The 15,839-nt window shown below is 32.8% G+C and overlaps 1 protein-coding gene across 2 annotated transcripts in view; it reads left to right on the plus strand.

Annotated features, from left to right (window-relative positions):
• The first annotated feature begins 574 nt into the window (after positions 1 to 574).
• The window catches only part of sn (fascin domain-containing protein singed), a 44,059-nt gene continuing 28,794 nt past the window's right edge, over positions 575 to 15,839 (plus strand). For both annotated transcript variants that reach the window (XR_016315938.1, XM_089697939.1), the window contains exon 1: positions 575 to 824. The gene's annotated coding sequence lies outside the window, so the exon portion shown is untranslated. The remainder of the gene's footprint in view (positions 825 to 15,839) is intronic.

The following is a 15,839-nucleotide window of genomic DNA, read 5'->3' on the forward strand; positions in this document are numbered from 1 at the left end:
TAATCTACAATGTAATAATTACAAATTACAATATTAACACAATTAAGTTATCAATTCTGAATGAATATTATACTTAATATCAATAATTATCTTCTTATCACATTAATATTCATTAATTATTTATACCTACCCATTAATAGGTATTAAAAATTAAAACTATATCTCAATTCAATATTGAAATTATTATTTATTACTTAATTTTATTCCTAAATCTTAAAGCTAGGTATCGAAAAATATCTAGTAGGTAAAACAAGCGGTCAGTTTGTGAAATAATGAAAGATCCCATATCGCATTTACAATGCAATGTTATGAACTCCTCTCTAAGTGTAATGACCTCAAGTAACCGTTAATAACTTAATTAACGAGCCATGAATAACATTTTTCACATAAATCACGTAAATGCAAAAATGAATGAAGATGTTCCCTTCAACTTTCACGGGCAAAATGTCGGAAATTTCGCGTCACGGTGTCATTTCATTGGTAAGTTTAAAATTGGATCGCGCTCCGATTGGCCGAAATCTCAACGGGTCAAACATTGCTATGTTCAGTCGAGTCATCTCGGTGCACAGCCCTCGCTATGTTCAATTCAGTCAGTCCGCCGCGAGCTGTTGTGGGGGTACGTTGTTGCTCAGAACGCATTTGCGCAACGCCCGTTTTATTTAAATATAGAACTGTAACAAATTTTATGAACAATACATCTAATAATTTTAACATAAACTGTGTAATAAATATACGTTAGTGTAAGACTTATTTGAATAGAAGTGAAGTGTTATTTCGCGATCGACGCGATCATTTCTTTGGTGAAGTCGCTGAAGTGTAAAGAGGTAAGTTTTTATGAATTTTAGCGAGAATGCGTGGTTACAGGGAGCCCGTGCCGGGTGGATGGCCGGCGAGACAGTCGGTAGTGCTCCGCGTAGGGGAGTCGGAATCGATTGTCGGCGCTCGTGCCTACATACCTATAGCGGCTACACCCTCGCTCTCCTACCCGTCTATTTCTAAAGGGGCCATCAATTAGTCAGATAATCACGTATATTTTAGTTGTTTAAAATATGATAATGACTTGTGTAAGATCACGTAGAAGAGTGCGTAGGGTACAGTCGTGAAGACACGTTCTATTACTAGACACGTACGGATTTGCATTCCTGTCGCGATGCACTTAGTGTGGGTGAATGTACCCACAATGTTCAAGGACATGCTAAATGCACTATAGAATGACCTTAATTTTTTTACTTTTCTTATAAGATTTCTTTCAGATTCTTAGGACTCCATTTGCATATTTTATGTAGATTGTTAAAGTATAACAGCTATAAACCCACTTTAGATGGTATTTTCTCATTACTTTATAAAGAACAATGGAGGTACTTACATTATAAAAACATTTGAACCAACATTTTATTTCATTTAATAGATTTGATACGAAAAACTAAAAAGTAGGTATAATCTGTTCAAATGAAATCAAAAATACAAAATTGCACTGAATTAGGTAGGTACCTACCTACCTGCTTCGAAATTCAAAATCAGCTTGATTATTTAATTATTGAAAATAATAAAGATGAATTTCCCAAATTTGTATAGGTACCTACCTAGCAACCTTCTTTTATAAAATTTGTAACTAGGTAATAGGTATTTTAATTTAATTTATAAATTATAGCCGAGAACTCTAATTTTAAATATGTATTTTAAATATGTAACCTACCTAGGTATTTAAAGTTAATATAATTTATGGATAAGTATAGGTAAACCAGAATCTGATGGCAATTAGGGAAATCAAAATTTTGAGTGTGCAACCCTAGGGAAAATGGATTGAACGATCTTGATACTGCGTATTTTTTATTTTGTCCTCAATATCATTAGTCACATTACACAAGTGGATAATTTAACGATTGTTTATAATTTTTTATAAAATAAAACAATAATAAAATAAAATCATGTTTATTTTCGTAAGTATTAACACATTATAAAATTGACTTGTACACATGTACACATAAGTTTTCATAAATTATATTTTAATCAACAAACAATATTACAGTTACCTATTTATAACATTTTTAATTTAAGAGCGCATATTCTATTTAACGCAAGTCAAAAACTCCGCGATCTATTACGATAGATCGCGGCTTGCGCTATCCTTTTACTATGAACAGCATAGGTCCACAGGAGAGCGCCGAGCAACATGTCCTCTCTCTGGAAAGGCTCGCTGCCGACTGATTTTAATCGGGTCGCGCGCAGTGTTTTATAGTACTTTAAAAAAATTTGTAGAAAAATAATAGAGGTACCTTAGTTGATTTTTTAAATTTTATCTTATAAGTAAGACATTCTTTTATTGCAATATGTATAAATTATATTCAATAAAGTCAAATATCTTGGTGAAAATAATCATTTTGTCGACTATAATTTCTAAAAAAATTCACATTGTTCGGATTTTAATTTCGTAAGTTAGGAGTCCAAAATAAAAAAATCTTTTAACTAACTATTTTAATAAGGATTTTTGCAGTTAGTTAAAAATAATTGTGTGTTAGATCTGTCAGCAATTTCAGATATTTTTAGCTTCGAAATTGACACTAAAAGTGAAATCAAGTAATCATCGGCTCAGTTATCTTGATGGTATTCAGAAATACTGTATTAATTGAAAAAAACTCTTAACTAACTACATAGACAATAAAATTTCCTAAAATTATTAGTAATTCATATGTTTGTAAGATAAGTGGTTGATGGACAATCTGGTTTGAAAAATCACATATTTGAGCCAAACAGCGCACGGACCGCGTAAACCCTCTTAAAGTATCAAAACGGGTAAGTCCAATTTAGCAATAAAATCTTTCACGCGCTTTAAAATTGAAAATTGTGATGTGTTTGACCCTTCTTCATCGAATATTTTTCTATACACATTGTAAACAACATCTCTTGCTTGTGATCGCAGCGGTTTTATCGACATTTCGAAGATTTTGAAGACAAAATCCTAAAAATTAATCATCAACACAAATAATTTGACAACCAATTTGATAGTTGTCAAATAAAGTTGCCGCCTAAAAATCTTTTATTTTTTAAATATAAATATGCCATCAGATTCTGGTAGACCTATAACTGCTATTATTAAAAAATAAATAATTTGTCCACGCCGTTTAATTTACATTTAATTAAATTTTACATTTTTCTAAGCTAGGTATTCAGCTCACAGCTAAAAAATAGAATTAATTCAAAAATAAATACTTTTCCATTTATCATAACTCGAGGATCTCTCATCTCTGTTTTGAATAGCGCATAAAAATAATCCGCCTACGGTCCACAATGGTTAATTATAATTGTACTATAAAATGGGCGGGTAATTTCCCGGGCATTTGTGTCCGGAAAACCGGATAATCCGATGCAAGGAACGACGTCATTTTGCTAATGCACTGTGGCTACATTCAGACTGCTCGGATATAAATTGCTGTATCTCTTTTGATATGGTTTTGTGGATACAACATGACATTTCTCGGGTATTGTTGTGTATAGTTTTTAAAATACATATAGGTATTTATTATTTTACTGAAATCAGTCCATCTGTTTGAAAAATATCGTCGAGATGCGTTCAGATTTGCGACTTCTTTGACATGTTTTTTTATTCTAATCAAACCACCAAAATATATGTTTGCAGTCAACATGGCTGTTGATTTTTTTTTAAACCAGCAAGAGTAAATACAGTGGAGGCATTTAACCTTTTGCTAACTATAATATTATTCTCATAAATGTTCGTTTTTCGTGGAAAAGCAATTTTCTTCACTTTTTTAGGTTGAAGATGATATTTCATCTCACGGATCTGAAATAAGGAAGCAAGTGTCTAATAACCGTGAAGCAAGTAATGGCTCATAACATCTAATGATGTCCGTAACATCTTAACGGTTTAGCGATCTGCTTAACTGTTCTCTAATTGATGTTGAAATATATTTATGACAACCCAAAACAGTGTGATTTATTACCTATTTATATTTACTTTAAACGGATTCAAATGATTTATTTGACTTGTGGATACGCCACAAGAGGGAGCGTGGTTACGGACAATGAATAAATCGCGTTAGAAATTTGGTAAACAGACTTTATTTGTAAACAATATTTGTGGAAACACACGATACAATACAATAGATGACATAGGTAGTAAGTTACGAGAGAATCAAATCGAATCAAATCAAATCATTTGATTTGATTTAACTTGGATAAAATTGTAATACAGGTAGGTACATAGCTGTAGTTGTACGAGTAAGCTGTTCTCTCAAAATTCATAACATATATTATGTTCAATATGCAAATATTTTTTACAACACAAGCACGACCTGATCTGGGGTCATCAAATTAAAATGAATAAGAGAATTATAGTTTATACACAACGATTAATTGAAATATCTTAACGAGAAGATGCGGCAAGAAAGTGGATAATTGCTCCACAATTAATTATGAATAAAATTAAATTGAAGCATTTCAAACTGTAAATATGTAAATATATGATACAAATTCAAGTGAAAGCTCGATAATTCATAGCACTTGACGCGCAACGGTTTTGAATACATTTTATATTGAGATTATACCTACCTAATATGATATTGTAGTGAAAGGCACACAAAATAACTGACTAATTGCGCGCTTGATACCGGCTAATTAAAATAATTACTCGTCGCATGAGTTCGGCATTTAGCATTTTTTGTTACCGCACAACAATTATTATAATGTTTGTTTTTGCACTTTTAGTGTTATGCTCGACGCATTACAGAATGCAGAGTGAACTGATTTCCAGTTAATTAAGGGTTGAATCTCGTTAATTAATGGTTAAAAGTAGACTTCGCTTTTGAAACATTTTATGTTTTAATTAATGAGATATTGTTATTTAATCTCATTGATGAAATTGTGACTTGAAAGATGGTTTCCTCTGGTAACAGTTCACTGTTCAACTACAAGTTTAGAATCAGATACGAAATAAGCATAATGTTTTATGGCACAACAAAAAACAGCCAAAACGGAGATTAACGAGATGAAGTTATCACCAAATGTATCGAGATCCGAAAGCTCTCGAAGTTAATATGCGTATCGATAGTGTTGATAAGTTATCAGAGGGTACATTCGGCTAATTGCCGTGATACGCGCTTATCAAATGGAATCGAATGGATTGTGTTTGAATGTATGGTTTGGTTGATGGTAAAAGATTCTATGGATAGGGAAATAGTTTTATCAAACAACGTGACATTGACTAAAGCTTTTCAACAAAAAAGGAAATAAAAAGCTGTTTATCATGTTTTATTATGTTTTGATTGGTTAAATTTTTCATTGTTTATCGCCGTTTTGACAAAAACTCACAGGCATAGTAATTATTACTACATAATATGAAGATATCGGTAGAAATTAGAATAAGTGTGATCGTCAACATCGTCAAAGAAAATACTTAAAAATAAATAAATAAAATTAACAGATTTCCTAAGCGCGGTAAACCGTTACTAACTACATTGCTTCTCAAAAGTTGTCAAGTCAGCATAAGAAAGTGTATAGAAATTTAGAAAGTGACTATTGATATGTGATAGTGATATATAACCAATGATTTGTCAAAAATATCCGAATAGCAACAACATGATTTGAAATTCATATTTTTGTTTCGTGGAGAACGAAGTTTTTGAAGCATTTTTACTGTGTTTGAACAAAAATTATTAATGAGAAATTAAATTTATTCCAAAAACAAGTATATTTGCGTCACGTTATTCTCTTTTGGTATGTTCACGACTCAGGTGAAACAGACAAAAAACAAACAAGACTGTTTGACTAAAATACGAAACTATTGTTTGATTTCACTTGGTCGTGATTTGTGATCTTATTTTTTCGCGATAAATGATGAAGTATTTTTTACAAACTTTACAATAACATGCTGTTGTTTTGTATTGAAACTTTCATTTCTAGTGTTTCCTTAGAATCGATAACGGAAGCGATTGCCACGCCACTATCTCAAGTAGAACACAATCGTTCGGTAGCTACAGAAGTTTGAACAAAGAAAATGCTTTTAGGTCTAGGACATACTTGACGGTTTCGAAGACGTAAGAAAGCCAACTGGAATTTGAGAATCTCAGAATGGAATAGAAATATGACCATTTGTGATGCTAATGGTATTTCAAATTGTGAAGGATGAATATTTTTTTATGTGGGACTTGAACCGATTCAGATTCCCTGATTGAAATATTTAAAAGGATGTGTAAAGAAGTTACTTACATAATTATTAAATAATTTTGCTTTAGTTTTTAGTACTTAAGTACTTAAATTTAAAACAATCTACTAATTCAAAAACTCCTTTGTTTTTGGATCGACGATTGATGACTGATCTTTGTAGTAGTAATTAATTTGTGAGCGTAAGCTTATGTCCTAGGTTCGTTCCTCGGACAAAATTGAAAATACCTTAGTTACACAGTTCGAGTCTAATCAACAGCAACCCTCTTTAACAAAACGACCCTTCAAGGGTTGCGACCCCATGTTGAGAATCGATTGGAGGGTGCTAGTGCTACAAATAGAAAAACCAAACGTATGTAAAACGTAAATACAATAACAACTAATTCACAGTGACATTGAAAATGTTGCAGGTGAATAATATTGTAACTTTGTTGTTGACACAGGTGTGTATGGTGTTCAGACGTGACGTCATTTATTTTGACTGAAAAAAATCTTACTTCGAGACACTTAACGACCGGTTTCTGAATCGAGTATTTGATGAAGAACGTCTTAAACCATACATAAATATTTATATGTGACATAAGCTTTCTCAAAATTTAATCAAATCAATTCTCAATTTAGAAATCGGCTGTAAGTGATTAAGATTGAATATTTTGCGTATAACTTACAGATGTATGTGACTTCATACTCAAATTATGATGTTTTAATTTTTATTTCGAGCTATTTTAATTAAAAGTGCTGGGTGGCAACCCTTATGCTGTTGCCTAAACAAGAGGTAGCTAAAGTAGCTCTTCAGTAATCAGTTATCTACTTATCTGCAAGTGAAGATCCCCTTAAAAGATAGACGTTACATACTCTGTGCATTGTGCGGGGACTTTGGGGATGCAAGTAAAATTAAAAACATTCAAAAAAATTCAGGACAATTTTCACAGACGGCACGATCTGATCCCATAATAAGCTTTTGCTTGTGTTATGGAAACCAGATGGCTGGTAAACATACATATAAAATTTTAAATAAATACCTATAGTTATATGTATAGATTCATCACACAAATATTTGCCCCGGGTGGGAATCGAACCCAGGGCAGGGCCACTACCAACCAAGCCAACCGGTCAGTTAAATTAATTTAATATTACAATCAAATACTAAAATATCATAATAGATATTATGTAGTTCTTGTCATCCATGCATTGCCTATTTGCGACACCAAAATAGTATAACAAAAAATATAGGAATGTACCACATGCAGTTTGTCGCAATCCGGATATATTAATTAAATTGAGCCTCCAAGTTCCGACATAAGGAATTCATTCATCGTTTAATACCAAATTTAGAAACAATATAGATTTATCAAGGCACGATGGATCTTGAGACATAAAAGGACGTTAGGAGTAAGCGCGGCAATGTGAACCCAAATACAGATTAAATATGTAAATGGCGTAGTGCTACAGATTATAAATAGTAGCATATAGTAGTTCCCGCACCAAATAAAGACTTCTTGCGACCTTTGCATTGATATTCCCTTATTTACTGATGAATCATCTGTTTACAATGATCGATATGGTGAGATAGGAATACAAAGTTAATTGAAAATGAATATTCAAGTGGCTACATAGTTGTAGTTTTCTTTGATTTTATTTACGTGTTTGAAGATAACTTCATTTTGTCTACGAAGGTACCTATCCTGTTTTGCTTTCAGAAGTAATTATCCTCGAATGTATTTTCCTAATGGGTTATTAAAATTAATTGTTTTACAAATCATTTAACAAAATAAACCAAACAAATGTGAAATAAACTTTGTATATGCGACGGTGGCGCCATTTGGTTTAACAAAGATTTAAAATTAGAACGCGTGTTGCGGTTTTCCTTTTTGCCCGCGAATTCCGTCTGCTTGGACAGGAAACATTCCATACTTTTGTGCATATTTATCAATTTTATGTTGAATATTAAACGTTTTAAGCGAAATTACTAGAAACAAACAAACTACATAATATAGTTCAAGATAACTGTTTTTTTTGTGAGTAATTTTTAATCTATTTAATGAATTAGAATTTGATTTTTCAGTCATTATTTTTGATGAATTTTGAAAAAGGATAACATTATCATGTATTATATTGGAATAACTTTGTCTCTTGTGTAACTTTTATACTTGTATTATCAATTAAAGAATGAATACTATCTATAAATACAGCATAATATAAAAGTAATAATCGTTCCCTACACGCTTAAGGGCCTGTGTCCGCGCCATGTTTCAATGCACTTCATTTACGATGCGGCGAACGTTTACTGCCTCTTGACTGGCTGTTATAGGGCTGACACACGCATATTAAATCAATTATTTGAAGAATAACATATGAAGTGATTACAATATGATAATTTAATGCACTTTTATTTTACAAAATAGGAGTCACGTATTAAGCTTTTTTTGGACTCTGTCAACGGAACACTGCACATACTTACGGACAGACAAAAAATGGATTTCTCATAGTAATTAAAAATCATATGCATCTTTTGATACAATAAACGTGCTTGTTTTTTTTAATCAAGAAGAAAAAGGATAAAATTTATTCAATCAAACTGAGTTTTTATTTCGGCTATATTTACGACTCAAACAAACTTACTCAATTTAAAAAATTAAAAGCTTATTTAGAAATAATAAGCAAATGACATCTATAAAACGAAAAACATTAAGCAAGACCTGCATTCATAAATAACTTTATGGCGCCTTTGCCATTTCATAGTTTAATAGTACAATACGTAGTAATAAGTCCATTCACTGAATTCCCCTTGGGAGAGTTAATATATTTTAGTAGCGGAGTTAATATTTATAGCATAGCGTGTCGCTTCTACTATAATAATATTCTCTCGTGACCTTTTCAATCTCGCTTTAAAATAAGTTTATTCAGTTTACATTTGGATTTTCATTTCTCTACTTATATCTAGCCAGTAGCCACATAATACTCACTGTCTTTCATTTCCTGAGCCACTACTTACCTAAGGAAACATTTGTTTCCGTATGTCTCTATATTTGTAATGTTTTCAGTCAAACAACTGGATTGATTTAAAAAAAATATTCCACCAGCTAAATTTTTCCAGCTTTCTTGTCTCACACGGGCAATATTTTATTTCGTCTTTATCCCGAGTCACTTCGGTCGGCTGGTGTTGTATATTTTCTATGTTTTCTGAAATGGCAGCCCTAGAGGCAGTCGTAATGTCGTTTAAATGCGGCGCTGCGCACAGTCTGTCACTTGATATGATTTACTTGTAAACAATGGCTCATTCGATATACTATGTTGTATATATCGAAGCTGTAATAGAGTTTAATAAAACATTATGGTGGATTGGGATTCTATTGTTTTCGGTCACTATTTGTTGGTCATAATTATATTTCAATAATATCAGTATCATAACAGATAGTACGAGATCCGGCTGCAGGATCAGTGCGCTCATCGGTTTTTTGCTGAAAACCGAATTTTTATGTATATTTATAATTAGGAGAATATATATCGACTAGGTTGCCAGTCAAAATTTGGCCGCAAGCATGTTTACTTAAAATTTTTCTAATCGATTTTTGGGAAAAAAATTCGTTCACTTGTTTTTTGAATAAAATGTAGTCTACATCACGTCAAATGATATAAAAATTCTAAAAAATCACGGTTGCCGCTTTTCACCTGGCCGCAACATCTTGGCAGCCTGGTGCAAACAGGTATGATTTCGATTCATTTTTACGTTCATAACGCACATTTATGAATCATATATCAAATTAAAGCGAATTTTTTTCTATTTATTATCATATAAGGTTGCCTAATTAAATCCGGCCGCAAATAAGGGTTGCTGGCTTATAAAAATTATAAATATAGGATTTGTGCGTTCATCGGTTTTTTGCTGAAAACCGAATTTTTATGTAACTATATGTATTTATAATTAGGAGAATATATATCGACTAGGTTGCCAGTCAAAATTTGGCCGCAAGCATGTTTACACTCAACCTTAAATATTCAACATCTTTAACAGCCGGCAACCCTTATTTGCGGCCGGATTTAATTAGGCAACCATATATGATAATAAATAGAAAAAAATTAGCTTTAATTTGATATATGATTCATAAATGTGCGTTATGAACGTAAAAATGAATCGAAATCATACCTGTTTGCACCAGGCCGCCAAGATGTTGCGGGCAGGTGAAGAGCGGCAACCGTGATTTTTTAGAATTTTTATATCATTTGACGTGATGTAAACTACATTTTATTCAAAAAACAAGTGAACGAATTTTTTTCCCAAAAACCGATTAGAAAAATTTTAATTCAACTTGCTTGCGGCCAAATTTTGACTGGCAATCTAGTCGATATATATTCTCCTAATTATAAATATACATAAAAATTCGGTTTTCAGCAAAAAACGATGAACGCACTAATCCTATATTTATAATTTTTAAAAGCCAGCAACCCTTATTTGCGGCGGGATTTAATTAGGCAACCATATATGCTAATAAATAGAAAAAAATTCGCTTTAATTTGATATATGATTCATAAATGTGCGTTATGAACGTAAAAATGAATCGAAATCATACCTGTTTGCACCAGGCTGCCAAGATGTTGCGGCCAGGTGAAAAGCGGCAACCGTGATTTTTTAGAATTTTTATATCATTTGACGTGATGTAGACTACATTTTATTCAAAAAACAAGTGAACGAATTTTTTTCCCAAAAATCGATTAGAAAAATTTTAAGTAAACATGCTTGCGGCCAAATTTTGACTGGCAACCTAGTCGATATATATTCTCCTAATTATAAATATACATAAAAATTCGGTTTTCAGCAAAAAACCGATGAGCGCACTGATCCTGCGGTGGGATCTTAGACTAAGAGATATCTACAATTACAGATATTTCGTTACAAAGCTCGGGCCATCTATAGAACCATTTGAATAAACCACCGTTATTCAAAATGGTAATAGCTGATCAATACTTTTTTTTATGTCAGAGCAAGCAAAGGGGCAGCTAGGTGGGCCACCTGATGTTAAGTGGTCACCACTCACCACCGCCCATAAACACTTGCAACACTACAAGTGTTGTAGGTGTTTTGCCGGCCTTTAATGGACATATAAGCTCTTTTCTTAAAGGCCCCAATGTCGTAGTTGTTCGGGAACACCGCAGGTGGCAAATCGTTCCACAGTTTCACCGTACGCGGAAGGAAGTTGCGGGTGAAGCGGACAGCTTTAGTCTTTCCAATAAAAGAAGACTCGTCTAGACTAGACAGAGCAGACTAGACCATAGTGAGGCAATAAAATGAAAGAAACTGAAACCTTCTCAGTGGGACATAATATTATCTAGGCAAGCAATTATCACACTGCAATCCTAAAGACTGAACATTAAAACAAAACTATCTCAATAAAAAATACGAATGATACAGGCTACAGCCTTGTCCTTAGGCCCATAATTACATCTGTAAGTGCAAAACTTGACATCACCAATTCACCATGTAGTGTGTGGCATTAACATTACCCCCCGCTGATTCCCATCTTGTTAAATATCTCGATATAACTCCCGATCAATCTAGGTTAGCTTACACGTAAATAACTTTCATGTGTACATATAATATGTATGTCCAATTAATTTTATAGCTAAAACATTTCATATTTAGCAATTAATGGGTAAGCGCCATTTTCGAATTCATTTTATCCATTTACGGTCGAACTATTCGAATCTCAACTAAAATGGTAGCGCGCAGGCGTCAGTGTCAAGGTCACGATGCGCGCCGAGTGCGTTGACTTTTATTTTTATTTTACCCAATCGCGTGCAGCTGCACGATCAGCCAGTATGACTCATTGATTTATTTTTGTTCCTTTCTGAATATTTTGTATCTGTCCCATGAATTAATTACGTGAAGACAAATTCGAAATTTGATTTTTCTATTCTGTTTCTAAACTGGCAATTCTTTTTCTTTTTTTTTAAGGAACTATTTTAAAAAACAAAGCTTGTGTGTTGTGAACTAGCTAGCTTTTTTGTTATAATATTTTGTCGGATAATAATAAAAAATAGTATATCAAAGCAACGGCATGGAGGTTTTTTATACGTTTTTGGTTCTATAACGAGACAATGGCAGTTCTATATTTACTCGGCCTATCCCAACAAATGGCAGTGCAGCAAACAAGGAATCTGGACGCAGGCAAAACAAAATGGAGAACGTTTTAAATATAACGCACGAGGATAAATGCGCTTTTAAATATTTTATACACAAAGCTTGTGGTTGCATTGTTTCAGAACGCGAGTGTATATATTTTATGAATGCGAAACTTTTAATACAGAAGATGATATTACATTTAATTAAAAGTTGTTTTCCGTGCCATAGTGTTCGTTATCCGGTGAAATGTTGAAGAATAATATGTGAAAAATAAGAAAAGTTAATTAAATTTCGGAATAATTAAGCGATAATTGTCTGGATCCGCTATAATTAGCGCCTTTTCTGCGTGGCGGTGGTGTGCATCGAGCCAGCGCATCACGGCCCGGTGCCCCCGGTTTTGGTGCTTTTTGCTAAATTAAGGCCTTATTTAAATAAATTATATGCTGGTGAGAGTTTAGAAAGCGCGATGTGGAATTTAAGACGATTATGTTAATGTTTTTAGGTGAACTTTAAAGATACGGTGTATGTTACACTGTTTAATTAATAGGCGAGTGTGAGTTTTAAATTAATTGTTTTGAGAGGTTTCCAATGCATATCCATAAATTTTAATGGGACCATATTTATTAAAAGCTTTTTTTATGTTTGCGTTATAAAATCTAATCAGAAATACTTGAAAAGATGAGAAATTCGTACTCTTGTATCGTAATTTATAACGATGATATGAGAATTTTTAAAGTTATTGATTATTTCTTAATTTCTAAGTTCGATAATTTATTGAACGAAATGTCTGTAATTATATACTAGTATTGAACAAAGTCTAGCCCTTGGTATTGATAAGGTATCGAGAGGCTGGGTCGTTGAACCAGCATAACGGTCCGCTTGCGTGAGCCGTAGCACGCGAAATGCTATCCCGGTCGTGATGGTTTAGATAGATGGAGGTTAGTTTAGATTTGATTTAGAAATTTTTAATTTAGTTGAAATTTTATATATTTATGTAATTTGTTGTAACTTTGTAAGTATAATGTATTTTTTTTTTTGGTAAAATGTGATGTATGCTATGTTTACATGTGGCGAGCTAATAATAATTAAATTATTTGTTAAAATAATACGTACAAATAAGGAAAACTGTTATACAAGCTAAGTGTCCACGGCTTTAACTCACGCGCTATATTGCACGCCTCATAAGCGAAGCGTTGAGGTGGGTACTACTGTCACTTCGCGCAAAACATCTGATTTTTCAAACTTAAAATGTCTTTATGTATCATACATTGCACTTGTAAGATAATACATACACACACATATTAAGAAAAAACACTATTTTTAACGTTCATGATATTTTTGATGTCATTTTTGTTATTTAAACTAGTTAAAAAACAGTTTAAAAAAGTTCTGTCTTGGACGTCCGTGTGTCTGTATGTGCGGATCCTTTTTCTTGTTAACACGATAGCGACCGAAATACTTTACTAATCGAGTCTTTTTTTTTCTCTTACGCTTGAGTATGCTCAGGAATAGAACCCTTTCATTTTTCAGGGTCTGATTCGATGTGGTTTAATTGTTATTAAATAAACAAAAATAATAATTAATAAATATTTATTAAAAAAAAATTATGAGGCGTGCACTTTTGGATTTTCCAAATTATTTTAAGCGTGCGACAAGTGATTTGGGTTAGTAATAAACAGTTACCTTCGAATTTTTTCTGTATCTTTGTCCGCTTGTTATATCAATTTGTTAATAAACAGTTACATATACCCCAAATACACCAAACACCTTACAATCCATCCAAAATGTTTTACGTAACATATTCATTATTCACCATAAAAACAGCATCATCAGAAATGATTGACAATGTAACATTTAACAATGGTCTCGTGCCAAACTCGTTGCTATCGTGGTAGTACCGAATCCACATTTTTGTTACCGTTAAATACCGGTTTGGTTATGGATTATCTGCTCCTTGAGTAATCATGTATTGGTAGCTTGTGACGGTAATTCTTACAATTAATGTTGTTAAATATGAGTGGTAAATTAGTAGGATGATCGTATTAGATTGGTGATTTATGGTAAAGTATAGAATATCAGGAATAATAGTCAGCATGTTCGATATAGCATTTGTATTTTGTACATGTTCATAAATTGGTCCTGTGTCTATAGATGATAATATGGATTATGGACATATCGATTATGGAGTGTCTTTTTAAACCTCATCTTTCAACACATTCCTCGTACTGTAGAAGCCAAAAAGTATTGTATTTATGTGAGTTTGGCAGTGGATAGTTTGCCAAGGTGTCTTTGGTAACTGTATATAGCAAAATACGCCTCTTGATATCTTTATGACTTTTTACTGGTCTTAAACTGTTCATTCCATTATGTATTCTTCGTGTGTGATTATTTGATCCCAATCTTCTCCTTTTAATTAATTTGTTATTATTTGATATACCCATTAGTAGTCGAAAACAAACAAGATTTATCTATTAATAACTCGTAAAATAGTAAACGCTCCCGACAAGATGCAATGCTCGGACAAGGCGATAAAAGCCTATTTATATACCGCACCCAATTGTTATGGGTTATTTTTCTTAAGCACACGGTGATATGAAGCAAAACAACTAAGCTATTATGAAGGAAACCTTTTATTTCATTGACGTACACAATCAATAGAAATCTTAACTAAAAGTAAGAACTAGGTACAACATATACTTATTATGAAAACAGTTAGACTTAACCAGAGGATAATAACTAGTAGGTAGTAACTAACGTAACTAATTTTAACAGGACTTATATCTAAGTAATCTTAACGAATTAGTGAGGGCGCCAGGAGGATTTTATTTATTGAACGGGATCCTTCCAATCCCTGCCTTTTAGTTAGCTCCAGGTAGTAAAAATCAGTCGCATGGATATCGAACGCGTATTATTTTGATCGCGAGATTGAAGGCGTTTCATACAGGCTACAAACAAGACACAATTTTAGTTTTTATTTACTTTTGAGTTTTAATTATCTTAACATTATAGTTCTAAAACTATAACTTACCCCTTCTCGCACGAAAATAATAGCACAAACTTAGAATATGTAATCACACTTATAATAATGATAATATTTCAAACAAATTACACCGACAAACGGTGTGCCGAGATCCACTGCTCAACGACCACTGTCCTTTCAATGTCATCGTATAAGGATTTCCAGACGTTTCTTAAAAAATATTAATAATTATAAAAAATGCATTGAGATTCGTGTGGATTTGAACTTACGACCCGCGGATCTACGCTCCACATTAGTTCCACTGAGCCACTCGTACGATAGCTCAAGTCGTGAAACTACGTTACAATTATTGTTAGTTTACCAAACATAACATTCCCCCAACCAACACAAGAAATGAGATGTCATAGTTTATGCATCTCATTTCTTTCATGCGTTATGTTCACGCCAGAGAGGCTTTAAGTCCTTAGCATGCCAAATACCTATTGACTTACCATGACAATTATTAAGACGATAGATGTTATCTGATAACTTAGCTACTATTATGGCTTTTTCAAATTTAGG

This window comes from Colias philodice, chromosome 8 (assembly GCF_061535455.1).
Source record: "Colias philodice isolate Cphi_HAF_F1 chromosome 8, ilColPhil1 Martin Lab GWU primary, whole genome shotgun sequence".
Taxonomy (NCBI): domain Eukaryota; kingdom Metazoa; phylum Arthropoda; class Insecta; order Lepidoptera; family Pieridae; genus Colias; species Colias philodice.